The 14,472-nt window shown below is 47.5% G+C and overlaps 1 long non-coding RNA gene across 1 annotated transcript; it reads right to left on the bottom strand.

The window, feature by feature from the left end:
- Nucleotides 1–12,619: 12,619 nt before the first annotated feature.
- On the bottom strand, nucleotides 12,620–13,467 carry LOC109783986 (uncharacterized). Its single transcript, XR_002237791.4, has 2 exons — nucleotides 13,321–13,467; nucleotides 12,620–13,237 (listed from the first exon to the last, which is right to left on the bottom strand). It is a non-coding gene; the product is annotated as an uncharacterized lncRNA (long non-coding RNA).
- Between the last annotated feature and the right edge of the window lie 1,005 nt (nucleotides 13,468–14,472).

Here is a 14,472-nt window from a genome sequence, read left to right as displayed (position 1 = left end):
CCTTGCCGCCCTCAGTGCAGCTTCGCGGCAACATTCCTCCCCCAGCACGAGGTCCATCCCCCGCGTGGCGTCCTACTGCGTTTCATCAAACGCCGGGACCCGTGCGGAGCGATGCTTGACTTCGTGAGGGAGGACTGCTTCGGCTCCGTAGACGAGGAAGAACGGGGTCTTGCCCGTCGGCTTGGTGGCGGTGGTGCGGATGGACCATAGCACGGACTGGAGCTCATCGTGCCAGCCCCTGCCTTAGGCCTCGAGCTTCTTCTTGAAGGTCCTGGTCTTGAGGCCCCTCAGGACCTCTGCGTTGGCGCGTTCGGCCTTACCATTGCTCCTAGGGAGCGCCACCGAAGCGTAGCAGATCTGCGTTCCAAGGTTAGCACAGTATGTTTTGAAGAGGTTACTTGTGAACTGTGAGCCATTGTCGGTGATGATGCGGTTGGGGACCCCGAAGCGGCTCACGAGACCCTTGATGAACTTGACTGTGGAGCGAGCGGGGATCTTGCGGACGGCTTCCACCTCCGCCCACTTGGTGAACTTGTCGACGGCGATGTAGAGGTAGCGGTAGCCCCCGGGCGCTCGAGGGAACGGGCCTAAGATATCTAGCCCCTAGACCGCGAACGGCCACGTGAGCGGGATGGTCTGGAGGCCCTGGGCCGGCTGGTGGATCTTCTTGGCTTGGAACTGGCAGGCTTAGAAGGTCTTCACCAGCTCGGCCGCGTCGTTGAGCACCGTGGGCCAGTAGAATCCGCTGTGGAATACCTTGCCGACGAGGGTCCGTGATGATGAGTGGTGCCCGCAGTCCCCACCATGTATGTCAGTTAGCAACTCCTTCCCCTGGTCTCTGGAGATGCAAGGCAGTGAAACGTCATTTGGTCGCTTCCTGTACAACTCACCGTCCTGGATGCAGTATGCCGTGGCCTGCCGGGCCACGCGCTCCGCGTCCTCCTCCTTCTCCGGCAGCGTCCCTTGCATCAGGTATTCCTTGAATTCCTTGGTCCAGCATCCTTCCTGGGGCTCGAGCGCCAAGAGTAGGCGCGCTCCCGAAGTCGGGCCACAGGCTGGGGCTCCTGTGGCAGGCGGCTGCGGGAGCTCCTCCCGAGACTGGGCTGTCCTTTAAAGTGGTGGCATTGTGGATGGCTTGAAGAGCCGCTCCTCGAAGATGCCAGGCTCTTGGGGCTTCCGCTTGAACTCCCTCTTGGCGATGTCGTCAGCTTCCTTGTTGGTGCCATGAGGCACGTGCTGCAACTCCAGGCCCAGGAACTGCTTCTCCATCTTGCGCACTTCTGTGAGGTATGCCTCCATGTGCTCGTCCTTTGGCTCGTATACTTTGTTGGAGAAGTTGACGAGGAGCTGCAAGTCGCCCCTAACGCTGAGGCGCTTCACCCCCAGAGCTGCCACGGCCTTTAGGCCATCTATGAGGCCTTCGTATTCTGCGATGTTGTTGGAAGCAGAGCTGCACAGCGTAGTAGAGCTTGTCTTGAGTGGGCGAGACGAGTACTGCTCTAGCCCCCGCGCCCTGATGCGCGAAGGCCCCATCGAAATACATGACCCAGCCGTCGGGCGCCTCACTTCCTGTCGAGGTGGAGCGGTCCTCTCCTACTTCCAACATCGGGGCATCCGTCCATTCTGCCACGAAATCAGCGAGTGCAGCTCCCTTGATGACCCAGGTAGTGCTAAACTCCAACTAGAATGCTTGCAGCTCGATGTTCCACTCAGCGACCTTTCCAGCAGAGATTGGGGCTCCTGAGCACTCTCTCCAAAGGGTAGGCTGAGACGACCTTGATGGTGTGGCCCTGGAAGTAGTGGCGCAACTTGCGAGAGGCCACCAAGAGCGCGAGAAGGAGCTTTTGGGGCATGGGGTATCGTGCCCTTGCGTCCCGCAACACCGTGCTGACGAAATACATCGGGTGCTCGACAAGGGCTGGTGCATTGGTGAGGCTCATGTCTTGCGGAAGCTGGGGCGTCTCCTGAGGTGGTGGAACTCCTGACGCCTGAGCGCTTGCGGGAATCTCGGCAACGTCGTCCTGCCGAGCTTGGTCTTCAGTTGATGCCGCTACGGCTCTTGCTGCGCCTTCCTGATCTTGCGTCATCCCGGCTGGTGGCGTAGCTTGGCGCGACGCGCCCTTGGCTTGGTGCTCTTCCCGAACCGCCACCAGCGCCGCGCTAGCGGAGTACGGGGTGGCGGCAAGATAGAGTACTAGAGGCTCGAGAGGTCGTGGCGCCACCATCACCGAAGGGCTGGTCAGGTATCTCTGAGGTCTTGAAAAGCTCGGTCGTCCTCCGGGGTCCGCTTGAATGGGCCCTTCTTCTTCATGAGCTTGAAGAAGGGTAGGGCGCGCTCTCCCATCTTGGAGATGAAGCGTCCCAACGCAGTTACCCGACCAGCCAGCTTCTGCATTTCCTTGAGGGTCTAAGGCGGGCTCATGTCCTCAATGGCCTTGATCTTCTCCGGGTTAGCCTCGATCCCTCTGTGGGACACAAGGAATCCCAGCAGCTTGCCGGAAGGGACACTGAACACACACTTTTCTGGATTAAGTTGCAAGTTCACCTGGCGCAGGCTCGCGAAGGTCTCCTCCAGATCTTGGATCAGGGTTCTTGCCTCCCGAGACTTCACCACAATGTCGTCGACGTAGGCCTCCGTGTTTCTCCCGAGCTGCCGCCCTAAGGCGATGTGCATCAACCGCTGAAGGTCGCGCCCGCGTTGCGCAGTCCGAAAGGCATGCAGGTGTAGCAGTATACCCCACACGGGGTTAGGAAGGCTATCTTCTCTACATCTTCTATCGCCATCTTGATCTGGTCATACCCTAAAAACGCATCCAGGAAGCATAGTAGGTCGCACTCGGCGGTGGAGTCGACGACCTTGTCGATGCATGGAAGCGGGAACGGATCCTGGGGGCAGGCCTTGTTGAGGTTGGTGAAGTCGATGCACATTCGCTCCTTCCCGCCCTTCTTCGGCACAACGGTGGGGTTTGCCAGCCATTCGGGGTACCGAACCTCGCGAATGGCACCTGCCGCCTCTAACTAGCGGGTTTCTTGGACGATGAAGGCATGCTTCTCCGTGGACTGCCGTCTCGCCCACTGCTTCACAGGGCGCACATTGGGGCATACCCTTAAGTGATGCTGAATCACCTCTCTCGGGACCCCCACCAGCTGATTGGGCTCCCATGCGAATATCTCCTTGTTTGCGCGCAAGAACTTCACCAATGCTTCCTCTTGGCTTGGGTCGAGGCTGGCACCTATGGTAAAGGTGGCTCCTGAGGACCCGTCCTCGTTGACCGGTACCTGCTTGGTTTCCGCCTTGTTTTGGGTGAACAACTGCTTCTTCTTGGTTGGCGCGGCTCCCTTGGCCTCGGGGGTACCCGCACCGGCGGGCTGCGCCGCCGCGGCGGTCTTGAGGGCGAGCTTAAGCGCTGCCAGGGCCTCCTTGGCGTCCCCCTTGACGGTGAGGACGCCCTTGCTTCTAGGCATCTTCATGAGGTTGTAGGCCGGATGGGTCGCTGCCATGAACTGGGCCAATGCCGGGTACCCGAGGATGGCGTGGTATGGGAGGCTGATGCGGGCGATGTCGAAGTCGACCAGCTCGGTGCGGTAGTTGTCGCGCGTGCCAAAGGTGACGGGGAGGCGGACCTGCCCCAGGGAGCGGGTGGTGCCGTCACCAACTCCTGAGAAAGGCTTGCTGAGGCTAAGCCGCTCGAGCGGCATGTGAAGAAGGCTGAAGGCCTCCACGGAGAGCAAGTTGAGGCCGGCGCCACCGTCGATGAGGGTCTTGGTGACGGCCACGTTGCAGATGGTGGGTGTGCAGAGCATCGGAAGCATGCCCGAGCCGGCGGTGGTGACGGGGTGGTATTCTGAGTTGAAGGTGAGGTCGGCCTCAGGCGCAGCCCAGCCCAGCGGAACCCCCGAGCACTTGGAAGCGGCATCGATCTGGCGAAGGAATGGCTTGATATGGCAATCTGAAGGCGGTGCTTGAGAGCCGCCCAGCAGGGCCGCGACCGCCTGATGCGCCGGTGCCGCGTAGCGCATAGTGAAGAGGCCCCGCAGCTCCTCCCAAGATGCCACCGTGGATCCGCGGAGGTTGAGCAGCCAGGCGCGCGGCTCGCCAGCGAGGGCCATGGGAAGCCAGTTGGCCATGACCTTGTCGTCCCCTCCGGCCTCGAAGACGGCCTCTTCATATGCCAGCAGGAAAGCTGACGGGTCCGTCGTGCCGTCATAGCGCGACGGCATCTCCGGCTTGAACGTGGGCGGCCATCACACCTGCCGCAAGGCGGGGGCCAGGGCTCGGAGCCCCTGGCCCCGTCGTCAGCGCCTGCCGTCGGAGCTGGGAGCGAGACGCCTGCCATGCGGGCGGAGCGCGGCCGCGGTGAAGCGCAGATCAATGGAAGGAAAGCTACGGCTCACCCCTACCTGGCGCGCCAAATGTCGGATCACGGGTTCTGGCAAAACCCGTAATGTTCGAACTCTGGGGTGTGCGCGAAGTTCTTTCCCCCCTACCGATCCACGCCCTAGATTGCTAAGATCTCGAAGACGAACTCAACGAACTCGCAACACAAGAGACACAAGATTTATACTGGTTCGGGCCACCGTTGTGGTGTAATACCCTACTCCAGTGTGGTGGTGGTGGTGGATTGCCTCTTGGGCTAATGATGAACAGTACAAGGGGAAGAACATCCTCCTGAGGTTGAGGTGTTCTTGTGCTTGGCGAACTTGTGTGTGTGGATTCGCTTAGCTCGGGCTTGCTTGTGAGCTCCAAACCAGGTGCCCCCTACGGTGGTGGCTGGTTCTACTTATATAGGCCCTGGTCCTCTTCCGAAATATTGAGCGGGAAGGGAGCCAACGACAACCAATTTTAAAGGGGATAGCTAGTACAGCTTATCCTGACAAAAGCGGTCTTCACCTGCAAAAGGCTCTGGTGGTGACGCCGCCTTGGGCTCCATGGTGACCTCCGTCTTGCCATCCTGCTGGTCTTGGCTCGTTGCACCGATATGGAAACCTTTGCTTGATGCCTCGGTACTCCGCGCCTGCGCTTGCCTCCTTAGCACCAAAGGGGAAACAAGGACATTGCGCGTGCTGGCGCCCGCCTGATCTTGATCGTCATGGCTCACGTCATGAGAACCTCGCGAGGTTTGCCTTGCCTTGATCTCTCCGCCCCTCGCGAGCCTGCCTGGCGAGGCCGCTCCTGAGGAGATCTTGTGTCGTCCGCCTCGCGAGGCTTGGCCCCTCGCGAGGGTCTTGGATGCCTTGTTGATGAAGACGGGCCGTACAGGCCTGCTAGCAAAGCCACGCCGTGGGCCGCAGGCAGGCAAGTCTGGGGACCCCCGTTCCCAGAACGCCGACAAGTATCTCTACTTGGTGCGAAGAATTTGTTTAGCATGAGAGGTAAAGGCAAGCTCAACATGTTGGATGATCCATGACAATATAACTTCTATTCGGATATAAGAAAACGTAACTCATTATGTTGTCTTCCTTGTCTAACATCAAATTTTTAGCATGTCATGATTTAATGAGTGCTCACAATTACAAAAGATGTCCAAGATAGTATATTTATGTGTGAAGCCTCTCTTTCTTTATTACTTCCTATTAATTTCAACAATGACCAAAACTATGCTTGTCAACTCTCAACAACTTTTACTCATCATACTCTTTATATGTGAAGTCATTACTCTCCATAAGATCAATATATGATCTTTTTCTTTCTTTCTTTTTATTTAATTCCCTCAAGATCATAGCAAGAAAGCAAAGCCCTTATCTCAAAACTACTCTTTATTATATATCTCACGGACTCGATTACATAGAGGGAACATAAAGCAAAACTCAAAGCTAGATCATACTAAAACTTTATTCTACTAGATCAAGATATAACCAAAGGGATCGAACTAAAAAAAGCGATAAAGATAAAGATGTGATGGTGATACGATATCGGGGCACTCCCCCAAGCTTGGAAGTTGCCAAGGGGAGTGCCCATACCCATGTATTTAGATCTATTTCTTCGGAGATGGTGATGTAATATTCTTGGCGATGATGGCCCTTGGGATACGATTCTCTTCCTCAAGCTTATTAATTTGCTGCTTAAGATCCATCACTTCCTTGCGAAGTTTACCCATGACAACTAGAGCTCCATCCACCCATGGATGTTTTCTTGCTGCAGGAGAAAAAGCAACACTCTTTTTCATATTTTCATAAGAGAGAAATCTACCATCGGGAGGAATAACGAATTTGGTATTGCTGAGCTCTGAAGTTCCTCCAGCATGAATCTGGTTTGAAGACGAGAGGTAACTTCTTGATCCTCCTCCATGGCATCCACTCTTTTCAAGTCAGCCTCCATCTCTTCCTCCATGGCTGGCCCAAAGTGGTTAACATCACCGTATGCTGTTGGGCCTGGTGCCGGGTGAGATACCCAACTCTCCCCGACTGACTCTTGCGAAGACATCTTGCTCCAAATCTATTGCAGGAACAACTCAAAATGAAAACATGAGATTTTTGCGTGGTACGATGGTCAAAACCTTTGGGAGATTATATAATGAATTTTTACCGACCGTAAGAAGTATCATGCAAGAAAATGGAGTCCTGAGGGCACACGAGGTGGCCACAAGGTCGGGGGGCGCGCCCAGGGGGTAGGGCGCACCCTCTACCCTTGGGGTGGCCTCATGTCTCTTTCGGACTACTTTTAATTTTCCTAATTTTTTAAATATTCCAAAACGGAGAAAATTTATCATTGGGAACGTTTTGGAGTCGGTTTACTTACCGTACCACATACCTATTCATTTCGGAGTCTGAAACATTCTGGAAAGTGTCCCTTATGTACTCCTCTGGGTTACGGTATCAATTATATTCCTCTCAACATTTATGGGAGTACCTGAGATATAATGTTTGAGTCTTTGACCGTTTACCACCTTCGGATTTTTGCCTTCGACATTGTTAATTTTTATGGCACCGGAACGATAGACCTCCTCGATGATGTAAGGGCATTCCCATTTAGAGAGAAGCTTTCCTACAAAAAAATCTTAAACGAGAGTTGTATAGCGAAACATGATCACCTACATTAAACTCACGCTTTTGTATCCTTTTATCATGCCATCTTTTAACCTTTGGTTTAAACAACTTGGCATTCTCATAGGCTTGGGTTCTCCATTCATCAAGTGAACTAATGTCAGATAACCTCTTCTCACCGGCAAGCTTGAAATCATAATTGAGCTCTTTAATTGCCCAATATGCCTTATGTTCTAGTTTAAGAGGTGAGTGACATGCTTTTCCGTAAACCATTTTATACGGAGACATACCCATAGGATTCTTATAAGCAGTTCTATAAGCCCACAAAGCATCATCAAGTTTCTTAGACCAATTCTTTCTAGATCTATTAACAGTCTTTTGCAAAATTAATTTAATCTCTCTATTTCTCAATTCTACTTGACCACTAGAGTGAGGATGATATGGAGATGCAATTCTATGATTAACATCATACTTAGCAAGCATTTTACGAAAAGCGCCATGAATAAAATGTGAACTACCATCAGTCATTAAATATCTAGGGACTCCAAACCTCGGAAAAATAACTTCTTTAAGCATCTTAATAGAAGTGTTATGATCAGCACTACTAGTTGGAATAGCTTCTAGCCAGTTAGTAACATAATCAACAACAACTAAAATATGTGTATACCCATTAGAGGAAGGAAGAGGTCCCATATAATCAAAGCCCTAAACATCGAATGGTTCAATAAGAAGTGAATAATTCATAGGCATTTCCTGACATCTACTAATATTACCAATTCTCTGGCATTCATCACAAGACAAGACAAACTTACGGGCATCCTTAAAGAGAGTGGGCCAATAGAAACTGGATTGCAATACCTTATGTGCAGTTCTATCTCCAGCGTGGTGGCCTCCATAAGACTCAGAGTGGCACTTGCGTAGGATCTGTTCATGTTCATGCTCGGGTAGACAACGTCTAATAACACCATCTACTCCTTTATAAAGGTGTGGGTCATCCCAAAAGTAATGTCTTAAATCATAGAAAAACTTTTTCTTTGCTGGTATGTGAAACTAGGTGGTATAAATTTGGCAACAATATAATTAGCATAATCAGCATACCATGGAGTATTACAAGAAGCATTTATGGCATTTAATTGTTCATCAGGAAAGCTATCATCAATAGGTAGTGGGTCATCAAGAACATTTTCTAACCTAGACAAGTTGTCTGCAACGGGGTTCTCAGCTCCCTTTCTATCAATAATATGCAAAACAAATTCTTGTAGCAAGAGAACCCATCTAATAATTCTAGGTTTAGCATCTTTCTTTTCCATAAGATATTTAATAGCAGCATGATCAGTGTGAACAGTTACTTTGGAATCAACAATATAAGGTCTAAACTTATCACATGCAAATACAACTGCTAAAAATTCTTTTTCAGTAGTGGCATAATTTCTCTGGGCACTGTCTAGAGATTTACTAGCATCCTGAATAACATTTAATTTCTTATCAACTCTTTGTCCTAGAACATCACCAACAGCATAATCACTAGCATCACACATAATTTCAAAGCGTAAATTCCAATTAGGTGGCTGAATAATAGGTGGAGAAATCAAGGCTTTCTTAAGTATTTCAAATGCTTCTACACAATCATCATCAAAAACGAAAGGAACTTCTTTTTGTAAGAGATTAGTGAGAGGCTTAGAAATTTTAGAGAAGTCTTTAATATACCTCCTATAGAAACTAGCATGACCAAGAAAACTTCTTATACATTTGATATATTTAGGACATGTCATCTTTTCAATAGCATCAAATTTAGCTTTATCAACTTCAATACCTCTTTCAGAAATTTTATGCCCCAAGGCAATACCCTCATTAACCATAAAGTGGCACTTCTCCCAAGATTAGTTTCTTGACATCTCTGCAAAACTCGATCAAGGTTGCTTAAGAAATCATCAAAAGAAGTTCCGTAAACGGAGAAATCATCCATGAAAACCTCAAAAATATTTTCACAGAAGTCAGAGAATATAGCAGTCATACATCTTTGAAAGGTAGCAAGTGCATTGCATAAACCAAAGGGCATACGTCTATAAGCAAAGGTACCGAAAGGGCAAGTAAAAGTGGTTTTCTCTTGATCCTCTTTTGACACAGGTATTTGAGAGAAACCAGAATAACCATCTAGAAAGCAAAAATGTGTATGTTTAGATAGTCTTTCTAGCATTTGATCAATAAAAGGCAGAGGATAATGATCTTTTCTAGTAGCTTTATTTAATTTGGGGACATCAATTACCATTCTATAACATGTAACAATTCTTTGAGGAATCAATTCATTCTTATCATTTGGAACAACAGTAATACCTCCCTTCTCAGGGACACAATGAATAGGACTTACCCATTGACTATCAGCAATAGGATAAATTATACCTGCCTCCAGAAGCTTTAGTATTTCATTTCTCACCACTTCTTCCATTTTGGGATTTAACCGTCGTTGATGATCAACAACTGGTTTAGCATCTTTCTCCAATTTTATTTTGTGCTGACATAGAGTGGGACTAATACCCTTAAGATCATCAAGAGTATATCCCATAGCGGCATGGTGCTTCTTCAGAGTTTTCAATAATTTCTTTTCTTCATGCTTTGAAAGGTTAGCACTAATAATAACAGGATATATCTTCTTTTCATCACGATAAGCATACTTTAGAGTATCAGGTAATTGTTTAAGCTCAAACACGGGAACACCCTTAGGTGGAGGAGGATCTCCAAGGATTTCAACAGGCAAATTGTGTTTCAGAATAGGTCCTTGTTTAAAGAATACTTCATCTATTTCCCTACTTTTATTCATAAACATATCATTTTCATGGTGTAGCAAATATTGTTCTAAAGGATCAGCAGGAGGCACGACAATAGAAGCAAGACGATTATTTCATCCTTACTAGGCAATTCTTCATCATGGGGTTGTCTACGAAATGTAGAGAAATTAAAATCATGAGACATGTCCCCTAAACCTATAGTAATAATATTTTTCTCGCAGTCTATCTTAGCATTAACAGTATTCAAGAAGGGTCTACCAAATATAATGGGACAAAAATTATCTTGTGGGGAACCAAGAACAAGAAAATCAGTAGGGTATTTTATCTTCCCGCACAAGACTTCAACATCTCTAACAATCCCAATCGGTGATATAATTTCTCTATTAGCAAGCTTAATAGTAACATCAATATCTTCTATCTCAGAAGGTGCAATATCATTCATAATTTCTTTATATAAGGTGTAAGGAATTGCACTCACACTAGCACCCACATCACATAACCCATGATAACAATTATCTCCAATTTTAACAGAAACAACGGGCATGCCAACAACATGTCTATGTTTATCTTTAGTATCAGGTTTAGCAATTCTAGCAGCTTCATCACAGAAATAAATAACATGCCCATCAATATTATCAACCAAGGGATCTTTAACCATAGCAATACTAGGCTCAACTTTAATTTGCTCAGAGGGTGTAGGTGTTTTAGTATAACTCTTACGAACCACAGTTGTCAGGGATATACCCCGTGGTATGACCCAGCCGGAGATATGACCCGGCTAAGACTTGGTGTTTCATTGGTAAACCGCCTGAGCCTGGTGACTCATTAGTGACCCGGCAGATTATAAGCCGGCAGATTGTAAGCCGGCAGACAGTGGTAAGCCGGTAGACAGTTGTAAGCCGGCAGACAGTTATAACCCGGCAGACAGTTATGACCCAGAGACAGTTATAACCCGGCAGACAGAGTCGCCTGGGGTTAATAAGCCCGAGACGTTAAGAAGCCCAAGACGTTAAGAAACCCGTGATAAAAGGTCAGAATAGTTTAAGTCTTAATCCGATTAGGACTCTACATGTAACCCGCCCCTTCAACTTATATAAGGAGGGGCAGGGCACCCCAAGAGGGACAGACTGAATAATCTTGAAGGCTAGACACAACTAGAGGAGAGCCGGTTTATCCGATGACTCCCTCATGAGCATAATGAGACCTAGCAACAAACAACATGTACGGTTATTACCGGATGATGTTTCCCGGAGCCCGAAGCTGTCTAAACCCTTTTCTTGTATGTTCGCCCGCTTCGCGTCTCTCGATTCCGATCAACCCCGTTCAAGCTACCACATAGATGCGTTGGCCTCACGACTAAGTCCTCACACTAGGACATCTGCCGTGACAAATCCACCACAACAGTTGAAGCTTTAGCATGATCCTTTATTGTAACAGGGAATGGTGGTTTCTCAATATAAGCAGTAGGAACAATAGGATCAACATTATAAGTAATAGTTTCTTCTTCAACTTTAATAGGTTCTACTATTTTAATTTCAATGGGAGGATGATATTTAAACTACTTCTCCTTAGGGAGATCAACATAAGTAGCAAAGGATTCACAAAAAGAAGCTACTGTCTCAGAGTCAAGTCCATATTTAGTGCTAAAATCACGAAAATCATTGGTACCCATAAAAGATTTAACACAATCAAACTTAAGGTTTATACCTGACTCCTTACCTTCATCGAGATCCCAGTCTTTAGAGTTGTGTTTAATTCTTTCCAATAAATCCCATTTGAATTCAATATCTGTAGGATAGAAAGTATGTCTAGAGGGGGGTGATTAGACTACTTGACCAAATAAAAATCTAGCCTTTTCCCAATTTTAAGTCTTGGCAGATTTTTAGCAACTTAGCACAAATCAAGTAATCAACCTACACTTGCAATTCTAAGAGTATAGCAGCGGAATGTAAAACAATTGCATATGAAGGTAAAGGGAGGAGTTTGGAGGGAGCAAATGCAATGTAGACACGGAGATTTTTTATCCACGGTTCCAATAGGTGGTGCTATCGTACATCCACGTTGATGGAGACTTCAACCCACAAAGGGTAACGGTTGCGCGAGTCCACGGAGGGCTCCACCCACGAAGGGTCCACAAAGAAGCAACCGTGTCTATCCCACCATGGCCATAGCCCACGAAGGACTTGCCTCACTAGGGTAGATCTTCACGAAGTATGCGATCTCCTTGCCCGTACAAACTCTTTGGTTCAACTCCACAATCTTGACGGAGGCTCCCAAGTGACACCTAACCAACACTACAAGAAATGTGTTAATCCATGACGGATTCAAACTGTCACACATATGTGCAAAACCGTCAAGGTAGGTCGGCCGTGAAGGATTTGAAATTCGTCATGTATATCACGTCATAATTTGATCACCGTGCACTCCCTGATGGATCTTGAGAACCGTCATGGATCCATGACGGTTCTTGGCCATCACAATTTACTTTCGGATAACATCTTTAACCATGCACTCCACGTCATCATCTGACATGGCTGTCAACGTGGATCTGACATGGAGGCCCATGTAGCAGTTGTCTCAATTAGAATTTTGGCCCACCAAATTTCAAATTTTGGCCTACCAAATTTCAACTCGTCAAGACCGTCGGCCCATGTTTTCATCAGCCCATAAGAATTTTAGCCCATTACATTTCAGACCAGTGAAAGGGCCCACAAATTTCATTGAAACATGGCACACCACTTTGTTTCTCTTGGTCCATGGAAACAAAGGAATATATGCCCATTGCCTTATATAAAAATAAAGGAAATCGCATAAACACATGAATAACTTGTTTATAAAAAAGGAAGAAATACACCGAAAAAAAACTTGGAATTATAAATTGTTGTTTCCAAAATTGGCACTCTAAGGCCTTGTACAATGAAAGATGCTTAGAGGGGTGCTTAGAAAAATAAACCGAGATTTTCTGAAGTACCGGTGCCTATTTCTACCGGAGAGACGCTTAGTTAAGCGTCTATCCTGTACAAATAAGTCTGGTTTATTTCTCTAAGCACCTCCCATTGTACAAGCCCTAAAGCCACCACATCAAGCACCGCCCAGCGCTCGCGGGGAATCAATCAGAGTTCGTCGCTATGCTTTTCTGGCGAGGCAAACTTCTTTAAAATAAAATAAAAATAATGACGATGCCGGAGACGCCCTTGCCGACGTGTTCACTGCTGCTGCTCAAGTTGGAGGCGCCGGTGTGGGGACGTCACATCCGGGCGAGGAGGAGGCCAGCCATCGGTAGCGCTGGATCTCGCGAGCGAGATGATGACATCGGAGTGGCCAACGACCCAGGCGAGGCGAGGAGGTCGTGAACGGGTTGCCGACGTCCGGATCCTGCCGGATCCGGCCGGATCCCGACGAATTCGAAGGAGAACAGCGGCTGGGAGGTGATCTCGGGTACCACCATGGGGGCTCGGCCTCCATTGCTGCAAGGAGAGGCAGAGGAAGAGATGAGAGAGGAGAGCAACAGAGAGAGAGAGAAAGGGAGACAGCGCGAAGCACGGCTCACCGGCGTGCTGCGGCGGGAGGCGCGGATGGCAGCCCGTCGCGCGAACGGCGGCGAGCTCAGAGGTTCCTCGGGCGCGGCGGCGCGGCTACTACTTGTACGGTGCTCGCGTACGTGTGAGAAGATAAGGATCAGGGAAAGCACAAATAGAGTAGTAGAAAGAGCAGGGACCGTTGGATCGGGTAAGAATGGATGGTGGAGAAGCGTGATCCGTGGGAGGCCTGGTTCGACCAATCAGAAAGCAGGAGCCTATAAAAATCTTCTGTAACTATAAGAATGTCCGGTGTGTTATTTTGACTAAAATCGTTACTTAATACAACTGGTTTGTTTGCGCTAGTAAGGTAGGGAGGTAGTCGGTTAAAAACACATAGGTATTATTTATTTATTTGGTTTTTGTTTTTTTGCTTATTCTCTTAGTTTTATGTTTTTAAATTACTTTGTTCTTACATGGATAAATTTAAATGGAATCTATTTTTTTCTACTCTATTTGGAGGCAAATATATGAACATATTTTCCAACATAAATTTTCATGCTTTGAAGAGTTTCATTTTTTGAAATTAAAAAACAAAAAACTCAATGTTAAGGGTCAAGTCTTGGCACTCTCATGTTTTGAATCCTTTGTTTTCTTATATAAGGCCTAAACATACGCTCAAGAACACAAAATATATTTTCTGAATCTAATTTTGCCAACCTTTTTCAACCACTTGCATTTCAAATTAGAAAGCGTTAAATATCTAGAAATGCACTTGATGGCTTAAATATAGCAAACAGGTTCCGAAAGATACCAAAATTTCACATGGATCATGTAATGGTGTATCCTGGGTGTAGAAAAACTTTCAGTGCCAACAGATGAAGCATCGGTTGCGTCGCCTTCAAACTAGACCCGTCTCTCTCGAAACCATGTTTCTTCTCGGAGATGATTCGATTTTTAAGCAATGTACGTCATAACTTTGGCAAAACTTTCTCAAAATTTAACCATGCCCCACAGGGATCATATGATGGCACCATGAAAATTTTCATGCTTTTGGAGTTCGTTTTCATTTTTCATAATTGAAAAACAAAAGAACTCCATGTTCGGTGTCGAGTGCACTCTTGTTTGGAATGCCTTTTTTTTCTTGTATGAGGCTTAAACAAAGGCTCATGGACACACATATG

This window comes from Aegilops tauschii, chromosome 4, assembly GCF_002575655.3.
Source record: "Aegilops tauschii subsp. strangulata cultivar AL8/78 chromosome 4, Aet v6.0, whole genome shotgun sequence".
In the NCBI taxonomy this organism is placed as follows: Eukaryota; Viridiplantae; Streptophyta; class Magnoliopsida; order Poales; family Poaceae; genus Aegilops; species Aegilops tauschii.
This window is presented reverse-complemented; position numbering and strand designations above follow the sequence as displayed.